Raw genomic sequence first — 25,306 nt, 5'->3', positions numbered from 1 at the left:
GATCCACGTATGCCACATCCAACACCCTCTGCAAAGCTTCGCGGTGTGGCTCAGAATTCATCAGCAAAGATAGGACAGATATCTTTTATGGAGTTTGAAGCAGCTGATCAACAACATTATACTCGCTCCTCTTGATGAGCCTCAGCATCTCATCACAGTCCTCTTTCAAAATGCCATTTTGGCCAGCAGGGACAGGAGCTTTAGTAGGTTTATCAACAACAAGTGCCGAATTCGAAGAAGGAGAAGAAGTCCCCACAGGACTGGCAGAATTATTAACAGCATCAGCTCTTCTCATGTCATCCTGGGGTTTCGACAGCGCCGAGAAAACCTGACCACTGTGGGTCACACCACTGACATCGGATATGCTTGTAACAGAGGTGGAGGGCAACGAAACCTCCTTCCTATCTTCCAACGCGACCGTGTTATATCGGTAGGGAACAACTTTATTTGAAGAGTACGGGACAGGGCCTGCTGACTTGATAATAAGAGATAGAGAAACCTTTTTCTTGCTGCCATCATATCTGACAATAACAGGTTCTGGTATTCTAAAAACAGGGGATATAACATTCACTTCATCCTCATCACGATTCTGAAGTATCTCGATCACACCCTAATCCAGCCTCTCTTGGATGTCCTTCCTGACTTGGTGACATCCTCTCTCATTGACAATGCTCACTCGGCATTTGTCGTGGTCATGCTCGTAATGATTGTATCCACATAACAATCTATGCATCTCGACCAATGACAGCCTGATGTGACTGACATACAAGACTTTGTACTTGCCAGGGCAACCCTGAACCATGTTAACTACAGATTTCCCATGCTCGGGGAATGGGTTCTTCTTTACGTTCGGACCCACGTCCTCGAAAAACAAATACCGCTCCTCACAAGGTCTTGAACCTTGGTCTTTAGGGGATAACAGTTTTCCACGTCATGTCCGGGAGCACCAGAATGATAAACACAGTGAAGCTCTAGCTTGTACCACCACTGAGGGTTGGTCGGTACAGCAGGTGGGTCACGTGGAGTGATCAGCTTTTTGTCTATCGACGACGAATAGAGCTCAACACAGGTAATTGGAATTGGATCAAAAGTGGCCCTCTTCCTATCATAGCTAGTGCTGGTATTGTTGTTGTTTCGAGGCTGGTAGGCCTGCTGTTGCGGACGATGCTGTTGTTGTTGATATTATTGATGTTGATGTTGCTGATGCTGATAATGTTGAGTTTCCCTGAAGGCAGGTGCTATATGAGCCACCTAGTGCTGGTTACTTGCAGGGCGCACAGTCTTCCTCTTTACAGAGGGTCTTTTTTAGTATGGGAAGACACGGCATGTGCCTCTCCCTCTTTCTTCTTTGCAAAAGCTCCATAACACTTTGCAGAAGAGCCTTCATCTTTGGCCAGACGTCCTTCACAGACTCCTTCCTCTAGCCTCATCCCCATGTTCACCATTTCGGTGAAGTCTGAGGGAGCACTAGCAATCATCCTCTCGTAGTAAAATGAACTCAAGGTCTTCAGAAAGATCTTGGTCATTTCATTCTCTTCGAGTGGGGGCATAATTTGTGCGGCCAATTCACACCACCTCTGGGCGTACTCCTTGAACGTTTCCTTCTTCTTCTAGAACATAACCCTCTGCTGGTCCCTATCGGGAGCCATATCAACGTTGTACTTGTATTGCTTGACGAAAGCTTCGCCAAGGTCGTTGAAGGAGCGGATGTTCGCACTATCCATACCCATATACCATCTTAATGTGGCACCGGACATGTTGTCCTGGAAATAGTGGATGAGGAGTTGATCGTTGTCTGTTTGAGTTGACATCTTGCATACGTACATCACAAGATGGCTGAGAGGGTAAGTGTTTCCCTTATACTTTTCAAAGTCAGGCACTTTGAACTTGATAGGGATTTTGACATTTGGCACGAGGAACAGCTCAGCAACAAATTTACCGAAGAGGTCCTTCCCTCTTAGAGTCTTTAATTCCTTGCGCAGCTCAAGGAATTGGTCATTCATAGCATCCATTTTCTCATAGACATTTGGGCCCTCAGATGGCTCAGAATGATAAATGGTATCATCAACTCTCGGTAACGTGTGCACAACGGGAGGTGGCACAGCAAGGACCGGGCTAGATACCGGCATAGAAGCAAAGGTCGGAGCGAGACCCTCTGGCACAAAATTCGTGGGCATCCCCCAGGGAAACCCGGCTGGCATAGCAGACGGAGCGAAATGAGCACTGGCGGCAGGCACAATAGAGGAAGCTACCTCTGAGATGACCGTCCTCTAGGGAGGAGTTGCAGGCGTTGGAGAAGACTGACTTTGGGCGGCCAGGAATGACTCCATCAGGGAAGTCAACCTAGCTACCTCCTCCTTAAGTTCTTTGTTTTCTTGTTCAAGATGATCCATTAGCTTTGAAGAATTGACCCTGGTGTTGTACTAATGCGTCAGCTTGTCTTCAAAATAAATGAAGGACACAAAGTTAGACCACTGATCAAGAAGTCCTAAACAAAACCTGCTTATGCATATGATGCATGCAATGCTTGTGCATATGATTTTATTTTTTTAATTTATATTCAGAAGAACTTTTTTTGAGATCTATTTGCAAATGCTTGGAAAATATTAATCTTTTAGACATATAATGGAATATTCATATCAATAATATCTGGAAAAAATTTTACACCAAAGAAGTACAGTCTTGGTAACAAAACATAATACAAGAGAGAAGGAAAATAAACATCCTATGGAACCCTAGAAGCAATCGTCCAAAGCTCTCGAGACCGAAAGATAAGTTGCATGAAGCCTCTTCACCTCTCGCTCATAGGCTGCCTCCATATCCGCCTTCTCCTTGGCAAGTCGATCATACTTCCTCTTCCAAAACTTGGAAGACTGAGGAAGAAGAGAAGTCACCATATCATCTGGCTCATCAATAATATTATGATCAAGAAACTCTATCACAACATCCTTATCTCTGAGTTGCTGAAGTAACTCCTCTCGCTCACGGACCCAAGCACGTGAACGGTCTTCATCTCTCAACTCCTCTACTCCTTGGTTAGGCAGGGTTGAAGGCCCAACCATAACCATAGGTGTAGGTCTTGGGTAGTCATAGGGCATGCGGTACTCAGAAGCTCTCCTCCTCACCCAAGAGGTGTAGGGTTCCAAAGCAATACAATTCTTCGGACCAAGCTCTTTCCTTCCCTTCCTATGAATCTTGCGCCAAGCGTGGACCATCCTGCCCTTCAAGTTCTAGGGATCTTTACCCTCTTGAAAGAACACACATTCTAACAAAATGTTATTAGGTTTATCCTTTAAGGGGGACCTGTAGCACCTCAAATTTGCACCCCCCATTCATGCATACATTTCATTTTTTTAGGTCATTTACCATTACATATTGCATTGCATCATTGCATTCAGAACTGGCATCAAGAGGATTCATCAGTGCAAAAAGGCAAGATTTTCCTTGAGTTGAAGGCCACATGAGTATTCTAGAGAGCTTACATGAGCCAAGGTTCATTTTGAAGCAACTTTGCCAAGTGTTGGAGGCTGAAAGTCATCAGTGCATGTCCAGGTCATCTGAGGCCCATACAAGTCAACTGAGGGCTAGGAGGTGGAGAAATGGTTTGAGACACTTCATTCATGTCCAAAAGAGGTTTATTCATCATGTCAAACATCTACCTTGAAGATTTGAAGCCAGATCAAAAGTTTTTGGACCACATTCAACTTGACTTTCCAACATCAAAGAAGCTTCAAGTGAAATTTTGTCCAACATGAAAGTTGAAACTCTTTCTCTCCCATTTCCAAAAAGTCCAAGATCATGAGCATCTGATGAATGGTTGAGGAGTTATGAGCAAATGATCACCAAGTGTGCATGAAACATCAAAGTGCCATAACTTTTGATCTAAAACTCCAATTTAGGCCACTCTTTTTGCAAATTGCATGTCATGACCTATATTTTCCAAATCCATCATTGCATTGCATGAAATAATGTTACATGATCATTTGGCCATGCATGTGCTTTTTGGAGGGAAAATCATTAATTTGAAATTGGTTGATGCTACAAGCTTTTTGACCATTCCATCATGTTCATAAGTTGCTTTTAAGTGGATTGGAACCATGCATGTGCACTATTCACGTTCATATTTCCATGCATAAGGTGAATTTTGCAATTTGGTCATACACCTCATTTTTCATTAAACTTTCATTAGCCAATGCCTAATCATGATTACAGCATAATTAACATAGCATATAAAAGGCTAATCATAACAGAATTTTTCAATTTTCACAAGTTCTAGATCTAGATCTTATTTCCCTCCATTTTTGCTCTCATCTCAAATTTGAATTTCCTCCACATAAGACCTTGATTTTACTGCATAATGGTGTTTATTGAGTGTGATTGATGAAGAATTGAACATTGGATTGAAGATTTTGGCCAAGATTCGTGCACATCAAGATCATGAACATGAATATGGAAGCTGCAAGTTAAGCTAGATCCAGGACAATTCAATCATCAAATCGTGCACAAAGCTTCATAGAAAGAGTAGAGGAGAAGATTTGCACACTTTTGAGGCCTTGAATCCACAAAATCCATACACTGTTCTTCAAGAGGTCAGAAATTCGACTGTCTTAATTCCTTTTTTTATTGCCATAATATTGTAGTGCGTGTTCTCCTGATAATTCTGATATAAAGATCTTAAAAAAGGGCTGAGAATTGAATGAGTTATAGGGATTTCAAGTTTGGTTGTTGAATTTTCTTTCCTTCGATTCGCATTTGTTAGTGAGAATTAAGCTTAACGGAGGTTAGATCCTTGTTCTACGCATCGAGACGATTCCATTGGTATAGGATACGCATAATTCTGGAAAAAAATTAGGATGTTCATCATTGAGCTCGCCGGAGCTGCCGAAGAAGATGACCGGAAGCACTGTTCCGGTCATCTGGTGCGTGCGTCTAAGGTTAACTGTTCCAGCGCCCATAGCCTTCCCTTCACCAGTTCGATTCTCGCCTCACGCTTGTTATCTCTATTTATTTTCAAGTCCAAACGCAGCGTTCAAGCCGTAGCGCATGTGATGTTTCAAACGCCAGTTCGATTCCTGGCTTTGTATAGTTTCACAATTCCAATTCATTTACTGTAGCGCTCTTGTTGTGACCTTAATGTCCTTGGTTCGAACCTTGGCTGATGTTGTTGTCCATTTTAATTCACCACATTATTTCCTATTGTATTCAACATTATTTCATTTTTTTGTTCATTAATTCCAAAATTCATAAAAAATTGAAAACAGGTCCAATTGAATCCAAATTTTTTGCCACATGTTCATTGAGATGTATACTATTTGTTTATGTGAATTTCTTGATTTTATCATTGCTGGATTTTCAATTGTGAGTTGATGTTTGAACATGATGCATATGTGACATGTTGTACCAATTGGCTTGTGAAATGCTCATACTTTCTCCAATTGCTTTGAAATTTGGTATGCTGAATCCTAACATGATGCATGATTTTTGTGAATTTGTTTGGAATTTTTAGCATTTTTCATCTCTGTTTTAGACACATGAATGCATGGTGTGACAATGTGTGTCACACATTTTGATGTTGATCTTGTTCATTTTCTTTGACATGCCAATTGATGTCTTCTGATCCCAATTTTTTGCATCATGATTGTGTTTGACATATTGAGCTTGTATATAAATTTTCATGATCATTGGATGTGTTTCTGATTTAATGTGCATTTTCTATGTTTGATATCCAAATGTAATCATATTGTGTGTCTTTTCCTTAGCTTGATTAATTGATGGATTTGCCTTATGATTTGGATTTGATCCTTTTTAGGACATGTTCTTATGTGAATAAATGTGCTTCATGTTGAATATTGGCTGCTGTTTTGATTTTTTGCTTTGCCTTTGACCCTAGTCTTTGCACTAGTGGTTTGTACTCACCTTTTGAGCTTTGCATTTCAGGTTCAAGCTATTAGCTCTAGTGGTTGATGCAATCTTATGACTTGAGATGCAAACTTGCTTTGTACACTAACCTTGGTTGTGTTGTAGGTTCCTTGGTGTTGAACTCACTTGAGTTGTTCACACATAGGATTTTTATGGTGAACATATTGGTTGTAACACTGTTGTGTCTGATTGATTTGTTTGAATGTGAATATTGACTCGTTTGACTTTCTTACAGGTACTTTAGTCGCTTTTAGCTCATTGCTTGAGCTTTGCTTTTCTTGTGGTTGGCATACCACTTAGGTAATCATCCTCTAACTCCATGTAGTCTGGAAGCCCTGTCGTTTCTTTTGGCAGGCATTTGGCTGAAGTCCTCCTTAAGAGGCAATGACTGTGTTTGTTTACTCATTGTGCCATGTACTTCAAGTCCTCCTAAGTGAAGAGGCAATTGGCAGATAGAAGGGATTAGTAATCAATCCCCTGCTAATCGTTTGAGTCGTTCATTATGCTCGCACTACGTGCTGAGGCTCTTGAACCTAACCCAAGATCCTTGTATATAGAGTCGGTCAAGTGGAGTAGGGTCCCACATTCTGGATCCCCACACCTTCATGATTTAAGCTCACCCAGGCCTGGGTTAAGAGCTATGAGGTCTTACCCTTATTACCCTTTTCATCTGCTCACCCTGACGGTCAATGTCAGTGGTTAAGAGCTCCTTAGATACCCTTCTAGTGTTGGCTTGTTTGTCCAGGTTGACATGACCCCTTGACTAAAGCCCAGCCTTGTATGAGCCGCTTGTTTACATATAGTGTGTGATACATGTTCACCAGTGCTTGTGCTTGTTTACTTGTTGTTTAGGCTAGCTTGCTTCCTGTGCGAGTTAGGTTCTAATTAGAGACCTCGACTTAGGGATCGTATGCATGACAACTTCTAGGCTTGAGTCGTAGTCTCCCTATTAGTTTGTCATCTCCCTAGTCTCTGGTTAGGACAGTTTCTTCCCTGTTTAGGGGAACTACGTCGCCCAGATCCTCATACCAGATGAGGTACGTAGGCAGAAGATTGAGCTGATCTCTCCGGGCGCCCTTTTTCTTTTTCAACCCTTTGGTGTGTGTTAGGAGTCGGATGTAAGCCCAGCGATTGGCATTCCGTTTCCTATTTGTTCTGTATGTTAGGAGTTGGATGTAAGCCCAGCGATTGGCATTCCGTTTCCTATTGGCGTTTGTTTGTTCGGAGTCTGATGTAAGTCCAGCGATTGGCATTCGGTTTCCTCTTGGCGTGTGTTTGTTCGGAGTTAGATGTAAGACCATTGATTGGCATTCCGTTTCCTGTTGTGTGTTTCTTTTGACGTCTCAGAGTCTCCGTTTAGCGTTTTGTTTGGCGTGCGTTAGCCGAGCTACGAGTGCTCTGATTCTTACTCTGGTTAGAGGAGATACGTATGCATAGGATGTGATATCCTAGCGAGCATGTTTCCCATTTCCCCGAACTACGTCGACTCTGATGTTTGTTTATGACAAACTATGTAGGCCCAGGATGCGACATCATGCCGAGTCACCTTTCTCCGTCTTCTTTCATCTGTGTTTTATTCCAGCGTGCGTGCATTTATTGAGAAGTTATTTAGCAACCTTTCTTCTATTCTTTTGAGCGTGGATCCCGTCGAGTACGACGGACGTGAGGGGGTGCTAATACCTTCCCCATGCGTAACCGACTCCCGTACCTTGTAATCTCTGGTCGTAAGACCATTCCTTTCCAGGTTTACTTCGAGCGTTTCCTTTCCCTCCTTTGGGATAAATAACGCACGGTGGCGGCTCTGTGTCTTTTCCCGCCGGTTGTTTTTCGCGTATGCGACAGAACCCAAGCTGACGGCGAGCCAAAATAAGGTTGTAGTTAATTCCACCACATGTACCAAGAAGAGGCACATTGGAGAATTCACCACAAGAATCAATAATCTGCACACCATCATACACACGGTTATACCAAAAGTTATCATCATTAGTGAGACACATGAGTCTCGTGGACCACCGTAGACATCCTTTGTTCTACTTGAAGGCAAGCGTTTGTGGCAAGTGCGAAATAAACCACTTGTACAACAAAGGCAAACAGCACACAATGGTACCACCACCCTTTGCATTCCTCATATGCAAAGAGAAATAAGTGTCACCCAACAAAGTAGGAACGGGATTAAGAGTAGAGAAAATCCTAATAGCGTTCACATCCATAAAATTGTCGATGTTGGGGAATAACACTAGCCCATAGATGAGAAGTACAAACATGGCTTCAAATGCATCCTCACTCATGGCCTTCCCAAATAGAGTAGCTTGAGCAATGAGGAAATCAGATGAGAGACCTTGAATTCCACCTTTGGTAGTCATATGAGCACTAATATCAGATACATATATGTGCAACAGATCATCAATCTCTTGGGAATAAGGAACTCTCTCCAAGCCACTGAGCGGCAACTGATCTAAGATAGGTATACCCACAAGATAGGAATACTCCTCAAGTGTAGGCAAAAGCTGGAAATCTGGAAAAGTGAAGCAACGGTACAAGGGATCATAGAACTGCACCAACACACTCATCAGACCTTCATCCACCTGAGTAACAATAATAGACAGAAGCTTCCCATGACAAGCCTTGAACTCCAAAGGATCTAATACATAGGATGTCAAATTCCTTAACTCTTTCAAGTCGGGTTGACTGAAATTGTACTTCTTCGTATTCCTTATTTGTTTGTCCATGTCTGAAAATTTGCAAATAGACCTCTTAAGTTCCTTGAAAATTTTCTCATTGTTGATGATATGGATGCAAATGAATGCATGAATTCATGGATGCAACAATCACACTCAAGGATCAAGCAAATCATACCACACAAAGGTCACGGGATGGATCAAGTCATCCTTAATATCAATCATCCATTTTGATGGATTATGGTTTACACCTCATAAACACCCAAGTTCCATTGATATTAAGGATATACGAGAACGAATCAACCGCGAATCAAGGGTTTGTTGCAAGTCACGGGCATGGAGTCTCGGTTAAGAACCACCCAATGGGAGTGTACTATGGTTAAACCTAATAATCATGTTCTAAAAGAGGTTTTGTAAGACCCCAATTTTGGCCCTAAGATCCCTCATGGCATCATAACATTGCATTTGCAAAGCCTCAAGGATCATGAGCATCTTGGTTCCCTCCCCTTTGAGTGGGGACCTCTTGTGAGTGGTTTGAGATCACCAAGCATGCCTGAATTGTATATCATTGCTTTTCTCATTTTTATTTATTAACCGAAAGCAAAAATATGTCACTAACATTTCTTGTCTGTAGCTTGAGCAATCATAAGGTCTAAAAGCTTCTAGGAGATCCTTTGTGCAATGAAAAGGTCAAGAGGAGATGAAAGCAAGCATAGTAATGGTTCCCAAATCTCTAATCCATCAAATATTCTAAGTCAACTTTGATCATATTTTGGACATACTTTTCATTGGTAAATATAACCCATTCAAATGTCTTTTTTGTTGTTTCAATGGCCACTTCCTTAATCAAACTTTTTTTTATAACCTTTAGCTATTAGGTTTGAGTTATCCTTGAGGTAGATGTAATACTCACCTATATCCTTAGTGATGGACAATGAGTCTTCCATGCTTATTATAGGGTTAACCCCTCACTAGCATGTTGAAGCTATCCTTACATGTTGGATTTGTGGTTTTAGGTTGAGTTTTCTCCCTTGGATAACAAAAGACCTTAAGGCTTTTGGACCAATCAATTCACCAACTCAATTTGAGATTTTTACCTCGAACTACGAGGTTTTGATCCTAATCTTTTTAAGATGGTACGTAGGCAATATGTTTATCCATCTAAACACAAAATGTAAATAAACTTGTATATTCTCTTCTCATCTCTTCAATCATGTTTGCACAAACAAATTTTCACAAAATACCAACCTTACAAAAAGTATGGAAAGGGCTCCCTAAGAGTACCTAGGATGAAAAGGCCTCTCTCATTTAAACCCTAAGAGTGCTTTGCAAACCCAACCGTGCCATTCAATTTCATCGGTCTCTCCAATTAGGTTTGCCCTTATTCCCATTACTTTATGCTTTTAATTTGAACGCTCTGAATGTATGAGGTATTATGGGTGAATTTGATACCCTTTTGATGCATGTGTTTGACAAGAGGTTTAGGCCTCCTACTCTTGGTTGCTTTTTGTGAGCTTTTTGTGAATTTTAATGGCATGATTCATGTGGTTATATTTTGATTTGGGGGCAACTCTTGATTACCCCATCATGTTTGCTCTAACCTGTTTTGTGTTTGTTATGGCATTGTTTTCTCCTAATTCCGTCATATTACTCTAACCTGTTTGTTGAGTTTTTGTGAGGGCTCACATACTCTTGCAGGGATAGCTTGCTTGGTGTTCCACTTTATTTGTGGGGTACCACCTAGAGGTCTATTCCGATTACCTGTACTGACTCACTTTCTTTGATGGTGTTTAGCTTTGGAATCTCTGGTTTTCTTACCTCGTAAATTGTTGTTGCTTCGGATCATTATCCGCGTGGTACTTTATTTTTCCCGCATTTTACCGCTTTCTTAGGTTTCGCATAGCCTCTCGTGGCATGTCAGTTAAGGTTGCGCGGTTCCTTCATCTAGGATTGCCTTTTTGCATGAGCATCCCTAAACACCCCAAACTCATTGATTTTTCTTCTCCTAAGAACACGTTATCTCCTTCTACTACAGGCGAGTAAGTCTCTAAAGGTCGAGCATCCGGTAGATTGCGTAGTAACATCGTTCACCCAAAAACACAACCCTTACCCCATAGGTGGTCGAACTACGTTTTGCTCTGATTCTCATTCCAGATGAGATATGTAGGCATAAAATGCGATGTCTTAGCGAGCACACTTCCCCTTTAACCCATAGGTAGCCGAGCTACGAAGACTCTGATTCTCAGATTCAGATGAGATACGTATGCAGTGGATGCGACATCCGTGCGAGTCATTTTCTTTTGACCCTTCTTTTAGTAAGTAGTACATTAGATAAACATACACGCTTTTCTCATCACTTCAATCATGTTTGCACAAATAAATTTTCAAAAAAAAAAAAACAACCTTTGCAACAAGTATGAAAAGGGCTCCCTAGGAATACCTAGGATGCTTTGGGTGCCTAACACCTTCCCATTGCATAACCAACCCCCTTACCCAGATCTCTGACATTTTTACTAGTTTTTGATTCGATAAAACTTTTAGGTTTTTGTTCGCTTTCTAACCATTCCTTTGGATAAATAGAAGTGCGGTGGCGACTCAACTTGTATGATTTACCTTGGATTTAGTCAATATCTCTAATGGTAACGAATACCCCGCTATAGAAAAGTGGCGACTCTGCTGGGGACTCTATATTGATCCTAGTGGGTTTTGCCTACTTTTCATATTTGTTGTATTGTATTGTATATTTTTTTGTGACACATTTTTGTGCAATTTGGGATTACTGTATTGTATGTAATAATTGAATTGTTTGAATATTAATTCCTTGTGTGCTTGGTGATCTTTGTGAGATGAGTTCTATACCCGACTTGTGTGGAGTTATTCCTTAGCAAGTTGACTTGCAAGCCCATTCACTTGGTGGAGGTCATGTTGGGATAAATAATGTCACACAAGTAGTTGTGGTTAGACATTACTCTTTCCAATATAGACCTTAGAAGCCAAGGACCTTAGTTTACCAAGCCCATCTTGGCCTATTCTTAGAATGTAGTGTGAAAGTCGTTCAAGTGTAAGATTTGATACGATTGTTACGCGATACTACACTTATAAGAGTCTCTCTTGAGAATATTTTTGGAATACGAGTAGTCGTTTCTCCGATAATATTTAAAAGATGGGATGATGACTATGGGAACCTTTTGTAGAACATGTTTGGCAGGTTTAAACCTTAGTACACTCCCTTTGGGTGGTTCTTAACCTAAACTCCATGCTCGGCACTTGCAACAAACCCTTGATTCATGGTTGATCCGTTCAGGTATCCTTAATATCAATGGAACTTGGGTGTTGATAAGGTGTAAACCATAATCCACCAAAATGGATGATTGATATTAAGGATAACATGATCCATCCCATGACCTTTGTTTGGTGTGCTTTGCTTAATCCTTGAGTGTGATTGTTGCATTCATGCATTCATGCACCCATTTGCATTCATATCATCAAAATAAATAAGAAAATTTTCAAGGAACTTAAGGGGTTTATTTGCAAAATTTACAGACATGGAAAGACAACGAAGGAATACAAAGAAGTACAGTTTCAGACAACCAGACTTGAAAGACTTAAGGAATTTGACATCTTATGTATTAGATCCCTTGGGTTTCATGGCTCGTTTCGGGAAGCTTCTTCCTCTTCTGACCACTCAGGTGGATGAAGGATTGGTGAGTGTATTGGTGCAGTTTTACGATCCTTTGTACCGTTGCTTCACGTTTCCGGATTTTCAGCTTTTACCTACACTTGAAGAGTATGCTTATCTTGTGGGTATACCTGTTCTGGATCAATTGTCGTTCAGTGGCTTGGAAAGGGTTCCTACTTCTCAAGAGATAGCTGACATGTTACACATAGATGAATCTCAGGTTGGTGCTCATATGACTACCAAAGGTGGAATTCAAGGTCTCCCTTCTGAGTTCCACATTGCTCAAGCCACTATATATGGGAAGGCCATGAGTGAGGATGCCTTTGAAGCCATATTTGTACTTCTCATCTATGGGCTAGTGTTATTCCCCAACATCGACAAGTTTGTGGATGTGAACGCTATTAGGATTTTCTCTACTCTTAATCTCGTTCCGACTCTGTTGGGAGATACCTATTTCTCTTTGCATATGAGGAATGCAAAGGGTGGTGGCGCCATTGTGTGTTGTTTGCCTCTGTTGTATAAGTGGTTTATTTCTCACTTACCTCAGACGGTCGCTTTCAAGGAGAACAAGGAATGTCTATGGTGGTCCACGAGACTTATGTCTCTCACTAATGATGATATCTCTTGGTATAACCGTGTGTATGATGGTGTGCAGATTATTGACTCTTGTGGCGAATTCCCCAATGCACCTCTTATTGGTACATGTGGTGGGATTAACTACAATCCTGTTTTGGCACGTCGGCAGCTTGGGTTCCCCCTAAAGGATAAACCCAATAACATTCTGTTAGAGGGTGTATTCTTTCAGGATGGTAAAGATCCCCAAAGCTTGAAAACTAGGATGGTCCGCGCTTGGCGCAAGATTCATAAGAAAGGAAGGAAAGAGTTGGGTCCTAAGAATTGCATCGCTTTGGAACCTTACACTGTTTGGGTTAGGAAGAGGGCGTCTGAGTATCTCATGCCTTACGAGTATCCGAGACCTACACCTATGATTATGGTTGGGCCTTCAACCCTCCCTAATCAAGGAGTAGAGAAGTTGAGAGACGAAGACCGTTCACGTGCCTGGATCCGTGAACGTGAAGAGTTGCTTCAGCAAATTAAGGAAAAGGATGCTTTGATTGAGTTTCTTGAGCATCAGGTTATTGATGACCCTGATGATGTATGGACTTCGCTACTTCCTCAGTCTTCTAAGTTCTGGAAGAGGAAGTATGATCGACTCGCCAAAGAGAAGGCCGATATGGAGGAAGCCTATGAGAGGGAGGTGAAGAGGCTTCGCGCATCTTATCTTCCTGTGTCCCGAGCTTTAGATGATTGTTTCTAGGGATCCATAGGATGATTATTTTCCTTTTCTCTTGTATATGATTGACGATGCTGCACTTCTTTTCCCTGATATTATTTGATGAGATATTTCCATATGATTGGCATGAGATGTTAGCATTCGCTTTGCATGGCTATCGTACATCTGTCCGCACTTCAACAAGGGCAACCCCTTTCTCTCCTGTTTATGGCATGGAGGCTGTACGTCCAGTAGAGGTGGAGATCCCATCAATGAGAGTCTTGATGGAGGCCAAGTTGACTGATGTTGAATGGGTTTAGAGTCGTTATGACCAGCTAAACTTGATTGAAGAGAAGAGATTGACTGCCATGTGCCATTGTCATTTATATCAGCAAAGAATGAAGAAAGCTTTTGATAAGAAGGTCAAGCCTCGTGTGTTCCGAGAAGGTGACCTTGTGGACTCCAAACTATGAGGGTTCGTATGTTGTTAAGAGAGCCTTTTCAAGCGGTGCTTTGATACTTACAACTATGGATGGGGAGGATTTCACTCGTCCTGTGAATTCAGATGCAGTCAAGAAATACTTCGCCTAAAAAATAAAAACTGAATAGCTCGCTAAGTTGAAAACCCAAAAGGGCGACTTAGGCAAAAATGAGCGTCTCGGTGGATTGAAAACCCGAAAGGGCGGTCCAGGCAAAAGTTAGAGACATGAAAAATGAATATAGGTATCCCGCTAGATTGAGTACCTCATCCTGGGGCAATCTAGGCAAAAATTAGGGATTTGGCAAGTAACTGCATCCTGACAAGACTTTGTTCTACAACTGTCGTCTGTCAGAAATCCTTGCTCATTATCAGCCAAAGTTTCAAATACATCGGATTCAGAATTGGTGGAGAAATGGTCATTATGTTCAATGTATCCCTCTTCCAATATATATCACCAATTTCAAATTTTTAAAGATCTATGGAGTCTTGCCATTCGCAGACTACCATTCTATCAAATAAATTTGAGCCTTTTATCCAATTATTGGCACTCTTATCTGTTTCTATTCAACAAATGTTTTGCATGTTTTGAGTAAGAAAATATCATTGTTTCAAACAATCAAATTTTTTATAATTTGTTTTTAAACAAAGTGAACATTCACAATGACGAAAGGATACTTAGGAGATCCTCAGTGCTCTCCCAAGGGTGGTACGATCCCCTAGAGGGTAAGATTTTTGTCCATATTCCTGGCATGACTGTATCTCCTCCCTCCGGAACCTTTTGTGGTTTATCCTACCAAGTGGATTGCTTGTTGAGAGTCACCTCTCTTCCCTTCAGCAGAGTAGCAATCTTTCTTCCTCAACAGCTTGGATCTTTTTGGGCAAGAGCGGTATTTGGTGGTTGATCCCGATAAATCCTTTATCTCCTCGGATAGATTCCCCAGTAGAGTTGTTGGTGTGGTGGACCTTGTCTGTGATAACTCTCGTCCCCAGCCGGAATGATTGATGATTCATCCCTTGCAGAGTTCTTTGCTTCCTGGTATCTCTGATCCCCAGCAGATTGGATACTCCCCGGTGAACTTGGCTTTCTCTCTTGAGATGTAGTACCGGGTGGTTGATTCCTGGACCTGGTTGTGTTAGATATGTCTGTCTGTCAGCATACATCATACATAAACCACGCATATTCATGCATAATTATAACATTCAGATATTCATGTTGCATTCTTTGCCATATATCGTTGTTTGTTGTCTTCTGCTATTTGGTGATATACTTCCCCAAGCAGACGTGTGTGTCTGATCTCTCCATATAGAGTCAGCTCCATAGGCAGAAAGCGTCTATCCTTTCTTCCATATTCCCCACCGGGTTATATCCTCGTGGATGTTGATTGTTTTTGTTCCTTCCCAACACATATATTGGGATGGTTTTCCCCATTGAGTTATATCCTCACTGGGACAAGCCTTGATTTGGTGTGCCTATCTAGTTTGATCCTAGGTCGATCTCTTGAGACTCTTTTCCTGTTTCCCCGTGGTAAATGAATAATTGCTCAATAATTAGTAATTATTATCCCCGGCGGAGTCTGTGTTTCTCTACCCTCATACCGGTAGTTGTAAACCCTATTTCTTCCCTTTTTGCAGAGTAACTATTTTTGCTCATCTTTAATTGGTGACAGTTATCTTCATCCAATATTAGGTGATGATATCCCCTCATCTGCTTGGATAATTGCCCTGATTATGCAATTTATCCCCAACGGGTCATCTCTCGCCTACCTTGTTGTTGTTGGTAACGATTGTTCCTCCCCTGAATTGGTCATCATTATAGACCTAGTTTCGGTATCCCGATGCCTTTTCTTTTCGGTCGATTTATCCTTTATTAACCCAGTTACCGGTTGTGGATAATCGTCCATGCGAGTATATTATCTACGTTCTGACGGTAATAGATAGTATATCTCATGCACTCTCGGGTCTGAAGCCTTTTGTTCTTCCCCAGTTGAGTAAGATTCGTATCCCCTTTGTGGAGTCGAATATCCATCATGTAATCGAGTTTGCTTTTAGCCCTCTTTTGGATGATGAGTGTTTTGGGAATATTCCCCAATTCACGCCTTGGTTGGTCACCTATTATATGCCCAGTAACCGGTATCCCTGGTGTTCCTTCCTCCCTGCTCCCTATTATGACTTTTTGTCCCCTGTGGAGTCAGAATCCCTGAGTTGAAGTATACCTTTTAGGTTTTCCTCAGACATTTTGAAGTTTTGATATCTCTCACCCTTATACCGGTCTTGGATATTCATCTCTTCTTGAGCATGTTGTATCTCTTACCCTCATACCTGGCGTTCGGATCACATGTCTCCTTGAGCTTATTACCCAGTGTAGCACCTCAAATTTGCACCCCCCATTTGTACATTCATTTCATTTTTAGGTCATTAACATTGCATAGTGCATTGCATTTCATCAGTCAAGACTGGTATCAGGAGAATTCATATGTGCAAGGAGCAAGCATTTTCATGAGAAAAAAGGCCCTATGGTTGTTCTAGAGAGCTTGTGTGAACCCAAGGTTCATTTTGATGCAATTTGGCCAAGTGTTGAAAGCTCAAGGTCCACAGTGCAGTTTTAGGTCATCTGGGGCCCATAAAAGTCAACTGCAAGTCAACTGAGGACTAGGAGATGGGGAAATGGTTTGAGACACTTCTTTCATGTCTAAAAGAGGTTTATTCATCATATCAAACATCTACCTTGAAGGGTTTGAAGCCAGATCAAAAGTTTCCCAAAATGGAAAGGGACCTGTAATTTCAAGTTTCCAAAAATGGCAAGTTTTTGGACCAACTTCAACTTGACTTTCCAACATCAAAGAAGCTTCAAATGAACTTTTGTCCAACATGAGAGTTGAAGATATTTCTCTCCCATTTCCAAAAAGTCCAAGATCATGAGCATCTGATGAATGGTTGAGGAGATATGATCCAATCATTGCCAAGTGTGCATGGAACTTCAAATGGCCATATCTTTTGATTCATAACTCCAAATTGAGTGGCTCTTCTTTCATTTTTCTTCTCATGACATAAACTTTTCAAAACATTCATCACATTGCATGAATTTTCATCATTTGATCATTTGCTATTCCATGCCATTTTTGGAGGGAAATTCAAAAATTCAAAATTTGTGCATTGTATGGACAAAATACCATTACATTTTGGCTTGTGAAATGATTTTGAGTGACTTTGACCATGTACATGGCATTGTTCACGTGAGAATTTTGCCATGCACCTCCAATTTTCAATTTTTGCCAAACACCTTATTTTGCCTAATTTCAATTAACCAAATTAAGTGTGGATTAGCAATGTGATTAAGAGAGCATATAAATACTTAAACCTAACAGAATTTCAAGGAGCTTAATCATTTTCACCATTTCTAGATCCAAATTCTCTCTCCCTCCAAAATTTTCTCTCAATCATAATTCAAATTTTCTTCAAATAACATTACTATTTCTTTCCATATTCTTGTTCTCTGGCTTTAATATAGTGCAGATCAAGCTTTGGATTGTTAAATTCGTGTGGAAATTGTGCATAGCAAGCTCAAGAACTCAAGAATGGAAGTTGTTTGGTGAGCTAGATCTACACGTTTCCAAGCTTCAATTTCTTCATCAAACATCACTACAAGTATTCTGGAGTTGATTTGGATCTTTCAAGGCCTTGGATCGTGCATTTCAAGAAGCTGCTCTTCAAGAGGTTAATTTTTCGAACTTCATAATTCTCAAATCCATGCACATGTTCATGTAGATCTACTCTTGCTGATGATTCTGGTGAAAATTTCATGAAAAATGATGCATTATAGAGTAAGATATGCTTGGTTAAAGTTTGTTGCATAAAAATGTTTTTCATCGATTCTCTTTAATCGTGATGAATTGGACTGAAATAATGGTTGATCGGAATTCCTGGTTGAAAGAGCTTCATGTTGATGTACTCGTTTTGAATTTCTGCAAAAATTCTTGTGTGAGCATGTACTGTTCATCATCATCTTCATGAGGAAGATGATGTTCTTCATCCTAGCGACGGTCTTGCGTCCGCCTGGTTCTTGCTGACGCTGGCTTAGGGTTTGGTCCCACTCAGACGCCACGTGTGTGTCGTGCTAGCATATTGATTGGTCCTCATGCTTTGACCGCGTCCACATAAGCGCTGACCGCCACATGCCATGCCATGTCGTTTAATGAAACGACTGCATTTCATTTTGTGTAGCGCGCCTCATTTGAATCTAAACATGGTTAGATTCCTGGCGCCACCTCTTTTTTTAAATTAATACATCAATTATGCATTTCCCTCCATATTTCATGCTTGTGATCATTTTCATTTCAAATTTTCTTCCAACTTCAAAAATGCATAACAATTTGAAAAATGCTCCAAATAATCCCTGGTTTTTTGCTACTTGATCCTCGAGATGTCCTCTATTTTATGATGTTAAATTCTGAAGTTATGCATGGCTGGATTTTGAATTGTGTTAGAATATGTGATCATGTGTACATTTGTGACATTGCCTTGTTCTTTCCATTGTGAAATGCTTGATATTGATCCAAATGCCATGAAATTTTGCATGATTCTTCTTAACATGTTTATGGACGTATGAGGCTTGGTTTGCTATTTTTCTCATGTTCCATTTCTGTTCTATGCACATGTTTGCATGGTGTGACAATGTATGTCACACAATTGGATGATCAACTTGTGCAATTTCATTTCCATATCAAATGACCTCTGTTGATTCCGATTTTTTGTATGATAATTGTATTAGATGTGTTAAATGCTCATAAATTTTTCCAGAATTGTTTGAATCATTTCTGTTTTGATTTGGAATTTTCATTCTCAATGTCTAAATATGTGCTTTGAAACTGTCTTTGACTTCTCTTGCTCATTAAATGCCTTTGCTTGATGATTTTGATTTGGTCCTTTTTAGGACATGTTAATATGTGTTTGAAGTTGCATTGTGTTAAATATTAGCCCCTGTTTTGAATTTTTTCTTCACCTTTGACCCTAGGCTTTGACCTAGTGGTTTGTACTTACATGTGAGCTTTGAATTTCAGGTTCAAGCATCCAATTTCCATGGTTGATGTTACTTCATCATTTGAATGTTGATATTTGCTATTGATTGCTAACATTTGTTTGTTTTGTAGGTTGATGATAATTCACTTGAGTTTGCCTTATGGCTTATATGTTGTACATTGGGATTGTCTGTTTGTTATTGACTGTTGTCTGTTTGTCTGAATACTGTACTGATTTGTTTAGTTGTTTACACAGGTACCTAAGTTGCTTTACGTTCATTTGAAATTTGCTTTGCTTGTGGTTGGCATACCACTTAGGTATAATCCTTGATCTTCATGTAGTCTGGAAGACCTGTCATGTTACTTTGGCAAGCACCTGTCTGAAGCCCTCCTTAAGAGGCAATGTTTGTGGTTGTTTATCTTTGTGCCTTGTACATTCAAAGACCTCCTAAGTGAAGAGGCATTGGCAGATAGAAGGGATGTGCAATCCATCCCCTGCTATTCAGTTGTGTCCTTCATCTTGCTCACACCATGTGTTGATGCACTTTGAATAAAAAAACCAAAATCTTGTTGTGTCAGTCATTTGGAGTAGAGTTCCACATTCTGGACTCCCACACTTTCATTGTTTCAAGCTCTCCCAGGCTAGGGATAAGAGCTGTGAGGTCTTACCCTCATCTCCCATTTCATCTGCTTCACCCTAACCCTCAATGTTAGAGTTAAGAGCTCAAAACACCCCTTTCTAGTTGGCTTGTTTGTCGAGGTTGATTTGACCCCTTGACTAAAGCCTAGCCTTGTATGAGCCACTTGTTTGCATATAGTGTGCGTGCTTGCTCTCTTGTGCTTGTGTTTGATTCTGCTTGTTTAGGCTAGCTTGCTCCCTGTGCAAGTTAGGTTAGGATTAAAGACCTCAACATAGGGATCGTATGCATGACAACTTCTAGGCTCGAGTCGTAGTCTCCCTAGTAGCTTGTTATCTCCCTAGTCTCTGGTTAGGATAGAAGTTCTTTACCTGTTAAGGGGAACTACGTCGCCCTGATCCTCATACCAGATGAGGTACGTAGGCAGGATATGAGCAGATCTCTCCGGGCGCCCTTTTTCTTTTCCAACCCCCTTATGTGTGTTTGGAGTCTGACATAAGTCCAGCGATTGGCAGTCGGTTTCCTGTGTGCGTTTGTTGGTTTGGAGTCCGACATAAGTCCAACGATTGGCAGTCGGTTTCCTATTTGTGTCTTGTTTGGCGTGCATTAGCCGAGCTACGAGTGCTCTGATTCTTTCTCTGGTTAGATAAGATACGTATGCATAGGATGCGACATCCTAGCGAGCACGTTTCCCCTATCCCTGAACTACGTCGACTCTGATGTCTGTGTCTGACAGACTACGTAGGCCCAAGATGCGACATCCTGCCGAGTCCCGTTTCCTCCGTCTTTCGTCTGTGTTTCCTTCCAGTGTTTGTGCAGTTTTGAGCAGTTATCTTTAGCAACCTTTCTTCTATTTTTTCTGAGCATGGATCCCGTCGAGTACGACGGATGCGTAGGGGTGCTAATACCTTCCCTTCGCATAACCGACTCCCGATCCTATCAATCTCTGGTCGCAAGACCATGTCCTTTCCAGGTTTACTTCGAGCGTTTCCTTTCCCTCCTTTGGGATAAATAACGCATGGTGGCGGCTCTGTTTCTTTTCCCGCGGGTTTTTCGCGTAATGCGACACCCAGTAACCGGTAATACCTCGTCCCGCTGCTTCCTCAGGAGTGTCCTTGTGTACATCCCCAGCAAAGTCCCTTAGTGGATTGTTTTCATCCGGATTTTATCCGAAGTATCCGCTGTGGATAGTTTTTTGCTGTATTGGCATATTCCCCAATACATGCATCTTCGAGTCAGCTTGAGTCTCTCCATTGGATCTTTTCCCTTTGGAATTCTGTTCCCCACGCTTTGAGTCGTGACCTGCTCGCGCATTTTTATCCCTTTTCTATCCCCAGGAGAGTCCCTAGGGTCATGGTCCCATGGAGTGAATTGCTCATATGGTTTATCAGTGGCTTCTGATTTCTTTGCTTTTGTGGACACATATCTCCACAGAGTGCTACAATTTTTCATACCTACATTCGCATCATGAGGTCTCTTAGGGACCAAAATTCGTCTCTTTGTTATTATTTAAGCCCATTTTACCCCGTCGAGACGAAGATTTTAACCTTCACTTCTCCGGTTAGAATGACCTTAAATAGGGGCATCTGTAAGACCCCAATTTTGACCCTAAGATCCCTCATGGCATCATAACATTGCATTTGCATTGCCTCAAGGATCTTTAGCATCTTGGTTCCCTTTGCCTCTGGGTGGGACTCCTTGTGATTGGTTTGAGATCACCAAGCATGCTTGAATTGTACATCATTGATTCTCTTACTTTTGTTTACTAACCTAAAGCACAAAAATGTGTCACTAACATCTTTTGTTTGAAGCTTGATTATCATCCAAGACACTTTGTGGGTTCTATTTAGATGATCAGTCAACAGAAGGGAATGGCTTGAGATACTTTCAACAGGTTCAAATGGGGTCTATTCGTCAGTCAAAACGTTAATCTTGAAGGAGCAAAAGTTTGTTCATGAGTTGTCATGCTCGCTAGGCGGCAGAATAGGTCGCCTAGCGAATCCCAAGAAAAGCCACCGGAATCACCTACGCTCAGAGGAATTTCTTGAACTGTCATGCTCGCTAGGCGAAGCCCACGTGTAAAAAAAACGTAAAATGAAAAAAAAATAAATAAATAAATAAATAAATAAATAAATATATAAATAAATAATTTGGACTTGGCCCTCTCTCATTTGAGCCCACAGGTCCACAAAAATCAGGTTATAAATTCAGAGTTTCAGTGAAACAAAATTTCATTCTATTCCTATTACACTGGCAGGAAAAAGATAGTGAGAGAAGAGCTAATAGAGTTCAGAGCAACCTCCAGAGACTGAAGGGAACTCATCGGTAAAGAACCAATTCCCTCTCATATAAACCCTAAGAGTGCTTTGCAAACCCAACCGTGCCATTCAATTTCATCGGTCTCTCCAATCAGGTTTGCCCTTATTCCCATTACTTTATGCTTTTAATTTGAATGCTCTGAATGTATGAGGTATTATGGGTGAATTTGATACCCTTTTGATGCATGTGTTTGACAAGAGGTTTAGGCCTCCTACTCTTGGTTGCTTTTTGTGAGCTTTTTGTGAATTTTAATGGCATGATTCATGTGGTTACATTTTGATTTGGGGGCAACTCTTGATTACCCCATCCTGTTTGCTCTAACCTGTTTTGTGTTTGTTATGGCATTGTTTTCTCCTAATTCCGTCATATTACTCTAACCTGTTTGTTGAGTTTTTGTGAGGGCTCACATACTCTTGCAGGGATAGCTTGCTTGGTGTTCCACTTTATTTGTGGGGTACCACCTGTAGGTCTTTTCCGATTACCTGTACTGACTCACTTTCTTTGATGGTGGTTTGCTTGGGAATCTCTGGTTTTCTTACCTCGTAAATTGTTGTTGCTTTGGATCATTATCCGCGTGGTACTTTATTTTTCCCGCATTTTACTGCTTTCTTAGGTTTCGCATAGCCTCTCGTGGCAGGTCAGTTAAGGTTGCGCGGTTCCTTCATCTAGGACTGCCTTTTTGCATGAGCATCCCTAAACACCCCAAACTCATTGATTTTTCTTCTCCTAAGAACACGTTATCTCCTTCTACTACAGGCGAGTAAGTCTCCAAAGGTCTAGTATCCGGTAGACTGCGTAGTAACGTCGTTCACCCCAAAACACAACCCTTACCCCATAGGTGGTCGAACGATGTTTTGATCTGATTCTCATTCCAGATGAGATACGTAGGCATAAGATGCGATGTCTTAGCGAGCACACTTCCCCTTTAACCCATAGGTAGCCGAGCTACGAAGACTCTGATTCTCAGATTCAGATGAGATACGTATGCAGTGGATGCGACATCCGTGCGAGTCATTTTCTTTTGTCCCTTGTTTTAGTAAGTAGTACATTAGATAAACATACACGCTTTTTTCATCACTTCAATCATGTTTGCACAAATAAATTTTCATAAAAAAAAAACAGCAAACTTTGCAACAAGTATGAAAAGGGCTCCCTAGGAATACCTAGGATGCTTTGGGTGCCTAACACCTTCCCATTGCATAACCAACCCCCTTACCCAGATCTCTGACATTTTTACTAGTTTTTGATTCGATAAAACTTTTAGGTTTTTGTTCGCTTTCTAACCATTCCTTTGGATAAATAGAAGTGCGGTGGCGACTCGACTTGTATGATTTACCTTGGATTTAGTCAATATCTCTAATGGTAACGAATACCCCGCTACACTTTGCATATGAGGAATGCAAAGGGTGGTGGTACTATTGTGTGCTGTTTGCCTCTGTTGTACAAGTGGTTTATTTCTCACTTACCACAGACGGTCGCCTTCAAGGAGAATAAGGGATGTCTACAGTGGTCCACGAGACTTATGTCTCTCACCAATGATGATATCTTTTGGTACAACCGTGCGTGCGATGGTGTGCAGATTATCGACTCTTGTGGTGAATTCTCTAATGTGCCTCTTCTTGGTACATGTGGTGGGATTAACTACAACCCTATTTTGGCACGTCGTCAGCTTGGGTTCCCCCTAAAGGATAAACCCAATAACATTCTGTTAGAGGGTGTGTTCTTTTAGGAGGGTAAAGATCCCCAAGGCCTGAAAGGCAGGATGGTCTGCGCTTGGCGCAAGATCCATAGGAAAGGAAGGAAGGAGTTGGGACCGAAGAATTGTATCGCTTTGGAACCTTATACTTCTTGGGTTAGGAGGAGAGCCTTCGAATACCTCATGCCTTACGAGTATCCGAGACCTACACCTTTGGTTGTGGTTGGGCCTTCAACCCTCCCTAACCAAGGAGTAGAGGAGTTGAGAGATGAAGACCATTCACGTGCTTGGATCCGTGAACGAGAGGAGTTGCTTCAGCAGATCAAGGAGAAGGACGCTTTGATAGAGTTCCTTGAGCATCAGTTTATTGATGATCCTAATGATGCATGGACTTCTCTACTTCCTCAGTCTTCCAAGTTTTGGAAGAGGAAGTCCGATCGACTCGCCAAGGAGAAGGCCGATATAGAGGCAGCCTATGAGGAGGAGGTGAAGAGGCTTCGTGCATCTTATCTTCCAGTCTCTCAAGCTTTAGATGATTGTTTCTAGGGATCCATAGGATGATCATTTTCCTTCTCTCTTGTATTGTATTTGTTTACCAATGTTGTACTTCTTTGGTGTAAAAATATTTTCAGATATTATTGATATTGTATTTCCATATGGGATAAATGTTTAATATTTACAACATTTGCAAATAGAACTCTAAAGTTCCTCTGATATAAAAACAAATCATAGGCACAAGCATTGCATGCATCATGCGCATAAGCAAGTTTTTGCTCCAGGCTTCTTGTCCTATGGTCTAACTCTGTGTTCTTCATTTATTTTAAAGACAAGCTGACTCACCGGTACTACACCAGAGCCAACTCATCAAAGCTGATGGATCATTTGGAACAAGAGAACCGCGAATTTTGAAGGAAGAAGTAGCCAGATTGACTGCCCTGATGGAGTCATTCCTGGCTGCCTAGAGCCAGTCTTCTCCGACACCCTCAACGCCTCCCCAGAGGACGGTCATTTCTGAAATCTCCACTTCTACTGTGCCTACTGCAACAGCCCACTTTGCGCCATCTATCCTAGCCGGATTCCTGTGGGGTATGCCCACCAATTTTGTGCCAGAGGGTTTCGCTCCTACCCTTGCTTCTTTGCCGGCATCTAGCCCGGTCCTTTCAGTACCACCTCCCGTTGTGCACACATTACCGAGAGTTGAAGATACCATTTACCATTCTGAACCATCTGAAGGTCTGGATGTTTATGAGAAGATGGATGATATGAAAGACCAATTCCTTGAGCTTCGCAAGGAACTAAAAACTCTGGGGGGGGGGAAGGACCTTTTTGGTAAAAGTGCTGTTGAGTTATGCCTTGTGCCCAATGTAAAGATCCCTATTAAATTCAAAGTACCTGACTTTGAGAAGTATAAGAGAAATACATGCCCTCTCAGCCATCTTGTGATGTATACTCGCAAGATGTCAACGCAAACTAACAATGACCAATTGCTCTTCCAATATTTCCAGGACAGTCTGTCCGGTGCCGCTCTCCGGTGGTACATGGGTCTGGAATGTTCGAACATCCTCTCTTTCAACGATCTTGGCGAGGCCTTCGTCAAGAAATATAAAT

The sequence above is a fragment of the Lathyrus oleraceus genome, chromosome 5 (genome assembly GCF_024323335.1).
Source record: "Lathyrus oleraceus cultivar Zhongwan6 chromosome 5, CAAS_Psat_ZW6_1.0, whole genome shotgun sequence".
Taxonomy (NCBI): domain Eukaryota; kingdom Viridiplantae; phylum Streptophyta; class Magnoliopsida; order Fabales; family Fabaceae; genus Lathyrus; species Lathyrus oleraceus.
The sequence above is the reverse complement of the archived record's forward strand: the minus strand, read 5'-3'. Positions refer to the sequence as shown.